This window comes from Phyllopteryx taeniolatus, chromosome 13 (assembly GCF_024500385.1).
Source record: "Phyllopteryx taeniolatus isolate TA_2022b chromosome 13, UOR_Ptae_1.2, whole genome shotgun sequence".
Taxonomy (NCBI): domain Eukaryota; kingdom Metazoa; phylum Chordata; class Actinopteri; order Syngnathiformes; family Syngnathidae; genus Phyllopteryx; species Phyllopteryx taeniolatus.
This window is the reverse complement of record NC_084514.1, coordinates 12320613-12336170: the sequence shown is the minus strand read 5'-3', so window position 1 is coordinate 12336170 and position 15558 is coordinate 12320613. Positions and strand designations below refer to the sequence as shown.

At 40.6% G+C, this 15558-nt stretch overlaps 1 long non-coding RNA gene across 1 annotated transcript; it reads left to right on the top strand.

Annotated features, from left to right (window-relative positions):
- The first annotated feature begins 5479 nt into the window (after positions 1–5479).
- On the top strand, positions 5480–14937 carry LOC133487631 (uncharacterized). Its single transcript, XR_009791411.1, has 3 exons — positions 5480–8050; positions 10154–10185; positions 13526–14937. It is a non-coding gene; the product is annotated as an uncharacterized LOC133487631 (long non-coding RNA).
- The last annotated feature ends 621 nt before the right edge of the window (positions 14938–15558 follow it).

The following is a 15558-nucleotide window of genomic DNA, read 5'->3' as shown; positions in this document are numbered from 1 at the left end:
GTGGATTGTCGTCAACCTTCAGATCCCAGTTGAGGAGAACGAAGACCAGTCCCGTAAAGGGTCTTACTTGCCGTGGCCACTGTCTCTTAACTGGAAGTCGGCTCCACAACTGGAATTCTCGGGTTTGTTGACATCCGGCTCGAAGGACCAATTTAATGTTGGATTTATCTTACCCAACATTATAAAAAATAGACACAAAAGGAATGAAGATGCTGGTTTCTTTTTCTCATGAGGTGGGCGTATGGGAGATTGTTCAGATTACAGCCTCTCAATACGCTCGAAACAATCTCTCCCGTCGCTCCTGTATTTATTTGAAATAGGGAGGTTTCTAAGTTTACAAGACATAACGTACTAAGCTACAAGACACAACACACTAAGGGTAGGGTTTCAAGGTGAAAACATGGGACCAACACCTGCCACGTCCCGGCCACGTCCTTCTCTCTGATGATTCCTGCTGAGTCATCTTCTTGAAGGCGAGACATGTTCCTTTCTCAAAATGGTCCATAATACTAATGCAAGCTAAGCAAATAAATGATAACTTCTACAATATATTTAACATCAGACCATAAACTTTGTTCCAAAACCTTTGTGGCTCATCACTGTACTTCTTTGCAAAATCCAATCTGGCCTTCCGATTCCTTTTGCTGATGAGTTGGTATGGCCTGTATATTTCTTCTCTCGAAGTCTTCTTTGAACAGTGGATTGTGATACCTTCACCCCTGCCCTTTGGAGGTTGGCAGAGATGTCACTAACTGTTGTCTTTGGGTGTTTCTTCACAGCTCTCACAGTCTATCAAGTGCTGTTGATACTCTTGGCCGACCTGTTTGATCTCTGGTGCTCAGTACACCAGTCGTTTCTTTCTTTTTTAGGAGATTCCAAATTGTTGTATTGCCTATGCCCAATGTTTGTGCAATAGCTCTGATCGATTTTGCCTCTTCTCTCAGCTTGAAAATGGTTTGCTTTTCTCCCATAGACAGCTCTATGGTCTTCCTGTTTGCTTAACAGCAAATGCAGTTTTCACAGGTGAAACCCAAAGCCAAAAACAAGCACTATCTAATATTTAAGCAATCAACCTAAAAGGCAATACCTGAGCAACTTCAAACACCCACCAGTCACATGTTCCAATGCTTTTGCTCACTTGAAAAGTGGGTGGGTTCAAACAAAAGGTTCTTTTTCCTGAGTTGTTTAACACATCTAGATGTAAGTACCATGAAAATAAAAGCTGAAATTCTGAACTTTTGTCTCATATTCATCATTTGATTTGAAAGTCTTCAGTATACAGCAGAAACAAAGTGATTCACCTTGCCGTTCCAATACTTTAGGAGGGGACTGTACATTCTTCTTCTCTTACGTTCCTCTCGTTGCTAACATGGTTACGGCTGGTACTTACGGAATAATTGTTTCAAAAATTACCAAAGAAAAAGCAAAACGTACAAGTTAATCTTTTGAAGCTTGCTGACCAGTGGTCTTTTGAAATCCAAAACATGACTAAAGGGGCTTTCAACTTTAGTTATTCAACAGTAACAAATTTTGGGGGGGAGAGGGGGGGTTGTCACTCGTGGCACCGGGGCAGGTCATGTGACAAGTCATTTTAGACATTATTTGCTGTGGTTCGCTTGGATAGTCGAGAGCAGACAAAGTCAAAGACTATTGATCTGCTCTTGGCAGACTCCTACCTGCTGTCAATAAACCAATTTGTAGGCTGTCTACACAGTGTCCATACATGTCGGAGATAGTCACGTGCTTTCACTACGTATATTGGTATCCCATTCACTCTTACACTGACTGAACATTTGATTAGGCGCAATTGTACAAACTACTGATATCCAATCCGCTATATATATACTTCCTGTGTATGCTGTGATAACTAGCATAACTACAGGTTGATGACATGATGGTTTGAACCCGAACGTGCTAAAGTGTTGTTTTCTTCATGGCTGGTGTCTTCGGACAAAGTTAAATACATGTATGTCATTTATTTATACAAACAATTTATTAACACAAACGAATATTGTCATCTTTGGTAGCTCTTGAAGACAATCATGTGTAGAACAAAACACAGTGTCGATGTTTAATATTTCTACATTTGCTTTGTCCCAGTCTCCTGTCGTAGCGCTCCAGAAGTCACCTAAACCAGAAGGAAGTGCTTCGACCTGTTTTGCCGAATGCCAAAGTTGGTTGCGCAAAACCCTTTTCTGTGAGCTTTGCAAAAGGTTCTGCCTTTACATACACTAATCACAAAAAGTTAAGGACAGTGGGCCTTTGGGTGAAATTTTCCGATAAACCTAAATTACACCATAACCTTTACAGATTAACTTAATTTGACCTTCTCTAAATTTTTAAAGACACATATGTAGCTGTTCAATGTTTTATTACTTTTTGCACCACTTTCTGTTCTCAAACAAGGAACTGAATGGCAATGGTGTTTGATCCATGAATCAACCAATATCTTTCTAAGGACGCCCACCTCTATGCCTTTCTGTGCCTCTTCTAGTTTCGCTATCTCAGTTGCAATTTGCTGATGACACTCTAATCTCAGCTGCCACATCCCTCTGAGAACATCCTGTTTGAAGCCTCGCAATAGCGTGCCTGCCAGGTACTGTTGATCAATTGTTAGGTGTCGTCTCATGATGTCAAAATGCGCACAATTTTGCTTGAACCAGGATATGTATTGGTTCCTTCATGGATCAAACAGCAGTTGAGAATTTTGCCGTTCAGCTCCTTGTGAGAGAACAGCAAGTTGTGAAAAAAAATTACTGGAACACTGAACAGTTGTGTATTCAGAAATTTAGAGAAGGTCAAATTAAGCTCACCTGTAAAGGTTATAGTGCATTATAGGTTCATGTTGAAATTTAGCCCGAAAGCCCAACATCTCAGTAACTTTTTGTGAGTATTGTAGATCATAATGCTCACTTTTAACACTGTCAGTATGTGTCCTAATGACTTAATGACCAGATGTGTTCATGTGCAGAACACCGCTATTTGACACATGCCCACGTCTTTAGAACAGTACAAAATTACAATAATTCATGGGTATCTGTACTTCTGACATTTTTTTATAACGGCAATTCAGCAACCTCTCCACACTGTTGAATTACACTCTACTTGAACAGTCTCCTCTTATGCAATAGAAAGTTATGTATTATATTGGTTGTTTGTGCACAGTATATGCTGGGAGGGATTTCTAATATGTTGACCCTTTATATAATTTGAAAATCTAAACTAAATATTAGAATATACAAAAAGAAACTGAATTCATATTTAAAGACATATTTTCCCCTCATTTCTTTGTCAAAATACCCCAAGAATCAAGAATTTTAGCTTACTTGAGCCCGCCCCCATATGCGTCAGAGCCAATGTGTGCAACAAAAGTCAGAGCCCGTAAAGACAATGAAAGCATTTAAACTTGTGGAGGCAGCGGTTCATAGGCTGTGTATGTGGAACATTGGTCGGGACAAATAAAAAAATTTCTTTCATATGCTGTTTTTTTTTTTTTCATGGATAGTTAAACATGGATAGTTAAACATCAAACAAAAACAAATTGCTTAAAGAACACATCATATGGCTGTCATAATTAAGCAAGATAATACGACCAGTAAGTTCATCGGCACAGCACATTGCATGTGTAGCCACGCTCCTTTTCCAACACACACACACACACACACACCCCCTGCAGTAGTGGGCCCCGCTTCTAATGTGCTAACAAGCCCTCTCTTTGGCCCGCTCCCCTCCACTCTCACTCTGTCGCAAGTGATCACAGGAGTCGAACACCACCACAATGAGCTGCGCTGCAGGAGAGAGAGCGGAAGAAAAGGAGTGAAATGGATAGACACGGAATTGTCAGTCTTTCCACTCATGGAAACCTTGCCAAAGAAAATGAGTTTCTGATTGGACACAAAAGAGGCATTTTATCCGCCTCACTTTCCTATACGACTTTGCTCTTCTTTCTCCCTCTATCTCATGTGCCTCTCCCATCATTTTCTCTCCTTTCTGTCTTCTCCTGGGAAAGGAGATATTTTTCTCCTAATGACTTAAGGGGGGCTTCTCAAATTCAATTACACTCTATTTTATAGTCATGACTCATTTGGGTGGAGGGAGTGAGAGTTGGCAGTAGATGTGTTTAAGCCTATTATTTTTATCTCATAGATTTTTACGCTCACCCGCAACCATAGTGAGAATAAGCGGTTCAGAAAATGGATGGCTATATTTCTACTCTTATACTGTAATAATGGCAATGATTATAAACTTTCCCAAGGGCCATGCTTTTCATTAAATTCAACAAAAGTTTTGGCTAGGGATAAAGCCATAATGTTACAGTACACAACCTTTTTTAGGGGAGACATTTCTCTTTGTAAAACCCAAAAAATCCTTCAATGGGAGAAGTTAAATTGGGGCTATACAGGTGTGATGTGGCATTTCTTTCTGTGAAATTCTTATTCATTATTCAGTTAGGTCCAATGTCCTTATGAGTTTGCCTTTATGCACCATAACCATCCATCCATCCATTTTCTGAGCCGCTTCTCCTCACTAGGGTCGCGGGCGTGCTGGAGCCTATCCCAGCTGTCATCGGGCAAGAGGCGGGGTACACCCTGAACTGGTTGCCAGCCAATCGCAGGGCACATAGAAACAAACAACCATTCACACTCACAGTCATGCCTACGGGCAATTTAGAGTCTCCAATTAATGCATGTTTTTGGGATGTGGGAGGAAACCGGAGTGCCCGGAGAAAACCCACGCAGGCACGGGGAGAACATGCAAACTCCACACAGGCGGGGACGGGGATTGAACCCCGCACCTCAGAACTGTGAGGCTGACGCTCTAACCAGTCGGCCACCGTGCCGCCCACCATAACCAATGGATTTGAAATCACTGGGATTTTTTACTTCAGCAATTCAGCAATTACAACCATTTCATATAGAGCGCCCCTTCCACCTCAAAAGCATTTGGACAAAGTAAAATAAATGTAACTACAACCACATTATTTTCAACACATTGTCCAAATACTCGGACCTAACTGCATACACTCTGTAGTATGGGGACATGTTATTCACGTCACAGCGCCACTCAACTGGTGTTCTTTCATGAGCCCCAATGTAAAGGCGACAGTTACGCTTTTTCTTAAGAACGCATACAGCTCTGCTGTCTCCTCACTGAGGGGAGCTGCTGTTTGAGCACAACTTAAGGCCACAGATAGTATCACATGCTGGGTAGATGAATGTAGGAGACAACAAAAGGACAACATCAAAAAAAAAAAAACAACAACTGAGTGGTTGGTCAACAACAGATATGCAATAGTGCAGCGTGGCGAGACTACTACAGTGAGTGCACAAGTAATGTACAACCCCAATTCCAATGAAGTTGGGACGTTGTGTTAAACATAAATAAAAACAGAATACAATGATTTGCCAATCATGTTCAACCTATATTTAATTGGATACACGACAAAGACAAGCTATGTAATGTTCAAACTGATCAACTTTATTGTTTTGAGCAAATAATCATGAACTTAGAATTTTATCACCTTTTCTTTTAACAACATTCAATAAACGTTTGGGAACTGAGGACACTAATTGTTGAATCTTTGTAGGTGGAATTCTTTCCCATTCTTGCTTGATGTACAGCTTCAGCCGTTCAACAGTCCGGGGTCTCCGTTGTCGTACTTTACGCTTCATAATGCGCCACACATTTTCAATGGGAGACAGGCCTGGACTGCAGGCAGGCCAGTCTATTACCCGCACTCTTTTACTACAAAGCCAGCTTTTCGGATTGTGCAGGTTTGCCCATTGTTGGTGATGGTGAGTGTACAGTGTATATATACACATTACATACTGTTCACACATCTCTCCCCCGCGTGCACACACACTAATGTGTGATGCAGGGCAGCGGAAAGCAGGAAAAGGCAGGTGGTAAAATCGCATATCGAGCCGGCGTGTGGTGCATCTTTTGAAATGGTGTCACGGCTGCTATTCTCTCAAGCATCTACACACACACACATATACACTGTTGTAACACTTGTGCTGTTTCACCGCTGCCCTTCACTCTCTCCTCCTTGCCTATGGAGTTTCATTTCTTTGTCTTCATCATTTCTGGGCTCTGAATGAGCACTTCTCAGCGTCTCACTTAGTTTGCACTCCAACCTTTCCTGAGTAACTTCGTTGTAAAGAGTTAAAACCAGAATGCTTTGTTTCTCCAATAACTAGGGGGCCATTGACACAATGATGACTTTTCTGCACTTTAGACACCCCTCTACTACTTACAGTATTTGTCTTCGTGTCTTTACATGCCATATCCAACTGCCTTGCATGCGTATTGCAACATTTACATCTTTTATTCACTTTGTGCAAAAGGGGTTTTTGTCTGTCACCTGTACTGAAACTTTAAAACCCAAAGATAAAGCTTGCCTGTTTGACTTGATTACAGTAGAATCTCTGCTTAGTTCCTGCTACTGCATTTTTCCTTTTTCATGCTTTTCCCGAGCACTGTCTGTCTCTCCACTTTGAAGGAGCCATGTTATTGTTATGATCATTGTCTCTAACTGGATCTGTTACCATTAGACCTGAATCCCTTTCCTTTTGTGGCCCTTAGTCTCTCTAACCCAATAGAAAACCCATGGGCACTATTGTAAATGGCTCACTGGCCATTCACTATCTCACACAGAGGCACAAACGCAGATTTCATTCTGAAGATTCATTGGTCTGCCCCCATCTCCACTCAAATTGGGACACATGCACTTACATATACACATTTTCGTGTTCACAATGGAGCTCATCATTTTTCGTTGTTCACACACACACACACACACTTTCCCTCGTTGAAAATCATTTGTTATTGGAGCTGAGAAAGTAAATGGTAATACTATAGGGAGGTGTGCGTGCGTGCGTGTTGACGTGACTAACGGCTATGCCTGGATATCATTATGGTTGGATGTATGACTCGGACTGAGGACAAGAGCGTAAATGTCATTCTATCAATGAGGTTAGCTCTAATATATGGACAGTTGAAGTCCTGGTTTCCATTTACTCTGCTCTCTGCCGAGTCCCTGCGCCGCCTTTGCAGTCAATGGCTGAAGGCTGTAATACAAGTGATGCATTGTTTTGTTTCTTTACGGCGACAGCATCCCATTCGTTTTCCCTATCTTGTATGGATAGGAAACAAGAAACCGTTTACAGTGACCGAAGACATGGACTATTTTTTTTTTAAACATTTTAATCCTCTCTTACGCACAGTGCCAGTGTGTTAAGCAATTGTGGTTTTTCAAATGTCTGCCTTTATAATGCATCTCTATGATTTAAAAATAAATAAATAAAAAATGATTTTCAATTAGGTTTTTAAAAAAATATATATTTAATTTGACATCCACAGCCTCTTGGATCCCATCCTAGTACTTCATACAATGTAAAACTACACCAGGTTACTATCCAAATGACAGTTGATACTTAAGATTGTACAATACTCCTTTGGAACAAATCTTTAGCTACATTTACCCAAGTCTTTTGTATCATTACTATGATACGTACTGTCACATGACCTGCTGCTGGTGACCAGGTCAGACCAGGGTGTACCCCACCTCTCACTGAAAGACATATCCCCCTAAATTTCACTTTAAGAACCAAACAATTTTACTGTTATCGCTATTTGAATTATTGGCAGTTGTTATCATTGAAGAGTTGCTAAATATTTCGATTGCGATTATAATTCACAGTGGTGAGCGGCCACTTTTCAGTGAACCTCAAAGAAGCGCGATAAACGGTATCAATCATTTCAAATCATTGAACAGCAGCATTTATGTTCAAAAGATCTCCATAATCCAGCAGAGATTTTTATTGACACTGGGAATCATTTGAGGCCGCTTTTTACAGTTAGAAAACAGCACAACCTTTGACCGTCGATCTCTAGTTTGCTTTCACCTTGACATTTGACATCAGCTATGAGGAGCGTGCCCGATACTTGGAAACCATTGTGCAGCACCATCAGGAGCCAACCACCTTTGAGGATTACGCTGCCCGCGTCTACAGTCCAGCTCCCTGCACTCATCTTCCTACTGACACAGGTACGACAGTCTCAGTGACCCTCTGTTTTTGTTTTTCACCACGTAAACGCTATAGTTCAAGATGTAATAACAGCACTTAGCCAAAGTCATAGCTACTATTTATTCCCTAGTCTCCACCATGTTTGCAGTCTTTTGGGCACGCACAAGGATAATAATGTCACTTAGGTTGTCATTTTTTATTGTCTAAATAAATGAGATGACATTGCACATTTTAAATGACACGGGCCAAAAAAAAATTGCTCATTGACACAAAGTTTTCACTCTGAACTGATATTTCCAAAAGCCCTATTTTTAAGGACAAAAACAAACGTGCATGTGGAGACAAAAGTCCAAAATACAACACGCACTAAGCCCACTCTGCTTCAGTCTGTGTTCCAAATAATATTGTCTGTTCCAAGACTTTTAACATTTTAGCTGGCGTTTGATTAATGTCAAAGTAATGGTAGTTGTAAGTAATGTAGGACTCTCACATGTGTCCCACTAAGGCACATACTGAGTCAGTCTTCTGTGGTGAGCCTGGTGAAATGTCATTTAAAATGGCGTGCTGTGCTGTGACTCAGACAATGTCATTATTTAAATTTGCAGTTATTTACAATGGTGTTACATTTTTTTTTTTTTTACAATAAAGTTATATTTCAAAATAATGTAATAACCATCATGAACACTATCGGCGTATATTTAGCTATACTGTACGTGTGTGTAATTTTGTTGCTCCTGTCATACTTGCTCATCTCACAAGCTGTTGTCTTATTATAATAATGATATTAATAACTTTTTATTTTGAGGCTGAATGACATGCAGGAATACTGGTGTTGGGCTGGGATGTACTCACACGGCACACTTGAAGAGCGCTCACGGCACACTAATAGGTTGGGAATCACCGGTCTAAGGTCTATATATTTTTGGTTTAAAAATAGCCTCGGAAAACATATGCACAGTATATTATATTTTTTTAAGTCCCATTTTCAAATAGGTTTGCGCAACCGCCAAAGGCATATTGCTTGCTCTTATGTCCGTCAGCCAAAGGCTGAGCTGCACTGTATTTGTTTACCGAGTAAACCAGTGGCGAGAGAACAAAAAAGTGCAAGTCACATTGCTACTATGTTCGGTGTGGGAATGCAGTGCACCTCCGTACTGTATGGAAAACAAATCCGAATAGGAATACATTCACTAGCTGTCTGCGACCCACCCAAACTTTTTGGTCCCGGCCTACCAGTTCAGAATCACTGGTCTATGGAATTATAATTAGGAATATTACAACATCATGTGCATTTCTGCCGTCGAGTAAACTAAGACGCGAACTCCGAGGCCACCATGATTCTCGCAAAGCAGCGGAAATTCTCTTATTATATACAAATCTGTAACATTAGACATTACATATAATATTGGAATGAAAGTACACCTTTTTCCCAACCGCTAGCTACTGCTATACGTCTATACTACAGAGTCTTTTGATAATATGCAAACTCCGACACTGGAGGGCCTGAGTTGAGATTCAAGTCAATGACTGTAATACAATTGTACCTTGCCAGGTATGCTAACTGGCTCCGTGCATAATCCAAATAAATACTACAAAAACAACATCCGCACGTCACATGTCAAACAGTGACCATAAAACGATCGATCTACGCAAGGTAAGGTTAACCGCTACCCTGCATAATGTAAATAAATAGAAACTGCGATTCCCAACCAGCGTGCCGCGGGAAATGATCCGAGCGGCGTGGCCTCGCGTGCGTACGCCCTGAGGAGCAATCGTGCGCTGTGTGTCGTTCAGCCCCAAACACTTTTCAGACCTTTCAGAACACAGGGTGACGGGTTTGTCAGATATGAAAATATGAAGGCCCATCGTTTCAGAACAGATGATTCTTTTCATTCATTACGCAATTTGACAGACATCCTGTGCTCTGAAATAAGTCCCTCCCCCTTTAACAGCCTTCAATTACAAACGCAGTGATCAACCGTTCTTCTCGTTCTGTTTTTTTTCTCCCCCTTTGGTTGATTTCTGTTCATTCTTACCTTCTTTTGTTCTCCCTTTGTGTTTGGTTGTTCTTTTTCTCTGTTTTCTTCTTTCTTCCCCCCCCCCCCCCCGCCCTCCCCCTTTAGATCGTATTGTGTCACTTGCCTATAGCTAAAAGGTAAGCCCAGTCACATTAACAACAGTCTGATTTGCTCTTCCTTTTTTGGCCTGCCCACGTCTTCGCTTTCCCCGTTATCTGTCCTTCTTACACTTACAGGTCTGCATGTGTTTCTGGGAGCCTTTGCTGAATCTTTCAGAAGGAAATGTCATTTTCAGCTTATCTTTCGAGTGCAGTTTGGTGCAAAAACACTAGTTTATCCTGTTAAACCTCTGAGAAATTCCAACATCCTATAATACCGTCAAATTACCTCATCTTTTATCAGCTTCGTTGGGGACGGTCACTTCATCAGCTGTTTTCCCCCGCTCACTAATAAACATCTTCAGCTTTTCACATTTTGTGATTCATTATTATTGTCGAAAAAAAAGAACTTCCTTTTTGACATGATCAAACGACACCGTAAGGCGAACTTGACATATCCTTGTCTTTAACCGTTGCGCCATGAAGACGTTTTCTCCTTCCACCTGACCACTACCACTATAACTTCCTTTTGACCGTTTCCCTTGCAACCTGCAATCTCACTGATCTTGTGTTACTTGGCCTCTAACCTTATGTCTGCTCCTCTCCTTCTGGTTTTGACGTAGCACCACACACACACACACACACACACACACACACACACACACAATGCTCATCTTTTTTTTGGTTCTGAACACCACTCCAGTGGATTTGAAATGAAAGTGGAGGCTTTCAGCTTTAATTTGAGGGTATTTACATCCAAAATCTGGTGAATGACAACATTTCGTATATGTTGTGCTGTTTATCGTAGACGTTAGCAATGTTCTACGTTAGGTTTCACAATGATAAGGTTCAAAGTGGTTTCCATGTCCTAACCTAATCATTTCTTTATCAGCTCGGGAGTGTCTTTCCATTTTCTGTACATTTCTCCGTTATTCTCTCTCTCTCTCTTCTTTTTTTTTGCCTTGTTTTACTTATTCTCATGTATTCATTTTTTTTGTTTCGTCTTGTGCTTTTGCCTCTCTACACCTTTTTCTCTTTCACCTGCCCTTCTATTCACCCATTCCTTCCTTGCTATTCTCTTCCCTACTTTTTTCCTCTTCCTCTCCTTTCTCTGTTCCTCTCATTTGATTTTCTCTCCCTCTGCATCCTGCCATTTTTATTTTGCTTCCTTGTGTTCCCTTCTCTCTCTACATTTTGTCCTTGTATTCCCTTCACTCTTTTGCTTTTGTTTGTTCTCCGTCTTGCCTTTCCCTCCATCCTTGTCTTCCGATGTTCTTCCTTCTCCTGCGTGTCTCCATGCTCCCGCTCAGTGGAGCATAGTGTTATGTGTCTGCTGGTCCCCAAACCGCTGGATAGTTTTAGACTCAGGGTGAAAGGCAAAGGTTTGAAGCAGAAGGTCCTTCACGCCAGCTGTGAATGGTACGACAGAAATACATCAAAATAGATAATGGTGACTACACATATTATTAAGTGTAGTATTCAATGCATTAAAATGTTTTTATTTGCGGTTAATATTTGGCACTGAATAATAATAGTACTTATAGGATAGCTAGCCGGGGCTTCGTAGCCCGCTCACATAATCTTTTGGATCAACTTTCTCCCGTTCATTCTGCCGCGGTTGCCGTCCACCTCGGCGATGGCTCCTTTTCGGCTTCGATTGTGGCGCTGCCATGAATATCCATGCAGCTCCTCGGGGCTATGCCAATGGACGCCTCCTTCTGCGGAGATGTTGTTTTTTTTGTTTGTTTTTTTTAACAAATTTTATGCATGATCTCAGTGGAGCGACAACACCGTTCATGCGCAGAAACTATGCACAGTAAGTTTAAATGGCGTCGCTTATAAATAAAGGCTAAAAATCATGTTTTTTTTAATTATTATTATTATTTTTTATTTTTAATCCGGCGTGGCAGCATTGCAGCTCTTGTCAGGAGAAAGTAAGTAGGATGTCATTCTTTGATTCGATTCCCGAATGCCAATTCGAGTCACCACCGATAGGTGCAAAGCCTAAATAATTACAGTAACTATTTGGAAGAAAAACACTTTTAGGCCTCAAATATAAAAGATTAAAATGGAAATTGGTAGTATGGCGATAACTGAGTGTGCCTGGCATGTAACCCGGTTGACATAAAAATATTGGGTAATGAAATTGGCAGCATGTCATGCGCTGTCATGACTATTGTATTTTGAATTTTACTCAGCTTCCTTCAAAATCCAAAGTCCATGGCAACCAGCTGAAGCAAGTCATAAAGCAAAGTGCAGGAACACTGACACGGCAACTACATAAAATACAAAGCCACTTAGCCTGCTGTTCTGCCGCCATTCTCCTGCAGATTTTGTCCAAAATCAAATCCTGATATTCAACTGTAAGACCGTCATGACCACTCTTGAAGCAGCACCGATTATTTTGAGTTGAAGCAAGGAGCAAGAATCACGATTATAGGGCAGGTACACAATTACTGGAATGCTCGCCTCCCACCAGAGTGAAACAGCACCCTCCCATTCTTATGATGATGCCAATATAGCCACTCTCAAGACCAAATCTCTCCGGTTCACCACACTTGTTTTTTAGAACCTTTGTAACTCATCATCATTCCCCATTGAAATGAATGGAGATGCCATTAATCTGTTCTAGCCACCGCAAAAAAAAAACTGATATTTTAATGTGTTTTGGGTAAGGAATATAGCACGATATAATATTGTTCTTCTACAATGTAGCAAAGAGTTTGTGCATTGGCCTGTGCGTGCCTTGGCCACCATTTGGCCTTAAAATGCAGTCATTAAGACTCAAACCAAGAAGACTTTCGCAACTACTGTGTGACCCAGTAACTTCAATAATAGTCTTTCCGCAGAGGATAAAGAATATATATGTATCGTTATGTTGTCTGTCTACGTGTGTTGCTGCACTGTTTTGGTTCCAATATTCATTGGTTAAAAGGTTATAACACCGCCACTATCAGTGCTATTCGTTAGCCCGAGAAAGCTCTTGGTTTCAAAAACAAATTAGCAACAGACCGATGTCAAACTCTCGAAGAACATCTCAAACAAACACACACACATACACAAATCGTCGTGTGGTCTAACTTTTTCACCTTTCTATGTCCAGTTTGTTGCTCTTCACCCGTAGTGCCTCGTTGTGTGTCTGTCAGTTGAGACATAATGTTGATGTTTTATGGAATTAGAATAAGCCCTGAAGAAATAGTGTTAGCTGTCTCTTGGCGTGTGGGTGTGTCTGCGTGGCGCGGATGGTGATATAACTTTTTTGTGATCCCCCTCATCATCGTCACCCTCTCCTTATCCTTCCATCGTCATCTCCCTCCTCCCCTGTCACTTCACCCCTCCCCCCACACACGATATTCTCCCGCCTCCTCCTCCTCCACAGGCTCCTGCCTCGAGATTCTTCGGTCAGAAAGTCCGGCACTTGGGGAGGCCGGGAGCGACTCAGCCTCCCCCATGTCTCCTCGAACTAGCAAGATGCGCATGTCCATGAAGCTTCGACGTTCCTCTGGATCGGCCAATAAGACTTGACATGACACGTGCATATCGCACCCCTGTACCCGATTCAAACTGGACTTCAATTGAAACAAAGTACAGCAAAAACAATGGCTAGTCATGTCAGAATTTGGGTGTCACAGTCATACGCTCCAAAAATACTTGTTATAGGCTGTCCGTGCTACTGTAATTTGTGGAATATACTATACTGACACTATTTCACGACTGCGCTAAGCTGCTGCTTTTGTATTCAGCTTTGTTCCACACACACACACGCACACATATATATATATATATATATATATATATATATGTGTGTGTGTGTGTGTGTGTGTGTGTGTCAAATACTGTATAATTGTATTATTTCAGTGGAAAGTTGCATGAAACGAAGTCCATTTTTGTTCTCAGTGCAGCGTTGCGTCGATGAAGTTAAAGACAGTGGTTTCCAAGTTGACCTCATAAAATGTAAATGGGAACTAAAAATAATTTGCCAACAATAGAAAACTCTTGAGCCAAAAAAAAAAAAACACATTCTGTATATTTAACATTTCAAATTGAACAGATGAGTCGTAGTAATTTTTGCTGTAAAATGTGGACAAGCACTGATTTTATTTGTATTTTTCCTCCAGTCAGTTAAGTTGTGTTGTATTATTCTGGCAAGTCTTTAATCGCCCTTGTCGTTCAACGCAACAGAACCACTGCTTCATATTTCTTTGCACTTCTGAGTATAAATGTATATATTAGATGCAGTATGCTGTTACGTGACAATAGCTGCACAAACCAAATGTCGATTCATGCTACAATATTTTATGTTCAACACTTCCTCTTTTGGAACGAGAAAGCACTTCAGCCTGGAACGCAATTACATATTACATTTAAAATTAAAATACAACGCTACAATTATTCAATATTATCGCATCGTCTGGAATAAAGATCTTAAGTACCGTTGTTGGGGATCACTTGCTAATCTCACTAAACACAAAGAAAAGTAGATGTGCCTTAAAATTTCTTCCAAATGCCTGAGGTGTGACAGCACTGAAACAGCCTCAGAAAGTTATTCCCACTTTGTATCTTTTTGGGAAATAGTCGTGGCCGTGGCTGTCGAAAGCTTATCTGGATTAAATGTTCCTCCACTCGCATAACATGATCACGAACTTCGCTAGTATTTACCTTTTTAAATGCTGTTAAACAACTATGTTTCACTGCTTTGGCTGTATCTGCTGTTACAATTCTGATCATTGTCTGTTTTTTTTTTGTTTGTTTTTTTCTACTGTAGATTCTAATTTCAGAAGAAATATACAACTTGTTACATTTAAAAATATGCCATGGTAAAAAAAAAAAAAAAGAATGTAATGGAATGAATCTCACTGCTTAGTTGTTGCCAGTCATAGTCGCGAAACGCTCTTGTTACAAGCGTTTTGCGCTCTTCAATACTTTTACTATCCCAATCTGGCCTCGTGTATAGAGAACCTGTTGAATTCTCCAAACCTCGAATTTCTTTTACCCAGTGGCTCCAGTACCCCAGATGACTCAAATCACACTGCTTTCAAGTCACATGCCCCCAAAAAAATGTAATCTTTATAGCAGCCTGCTAAATTTATTTTTTTTTTTTTTTTGACATGTCTGAGTTCAGGGCCAAACTGTACTAAAATCATACATTCAATTTGTGGAGAAATTGTAGGTGTTTTTTTTTGTTCCTTTAGAAAAAAAATAATAATCAACTATGCTGAGGATATATCTGTTGTAGATTTTGACTTGGGTGAAACTGTCTGTGAAAGAATTAGGAATTTAAAAAAAAAAAAAATAATAATTCATTAGTGCACATTTTGGGTTGTTAAAAAATATATTTTGACACAAAATGAACTAATTACCCTGGCATGTCATGCATTGCGCTCATGCAGAAATAGTTCAGTTTGAACGATC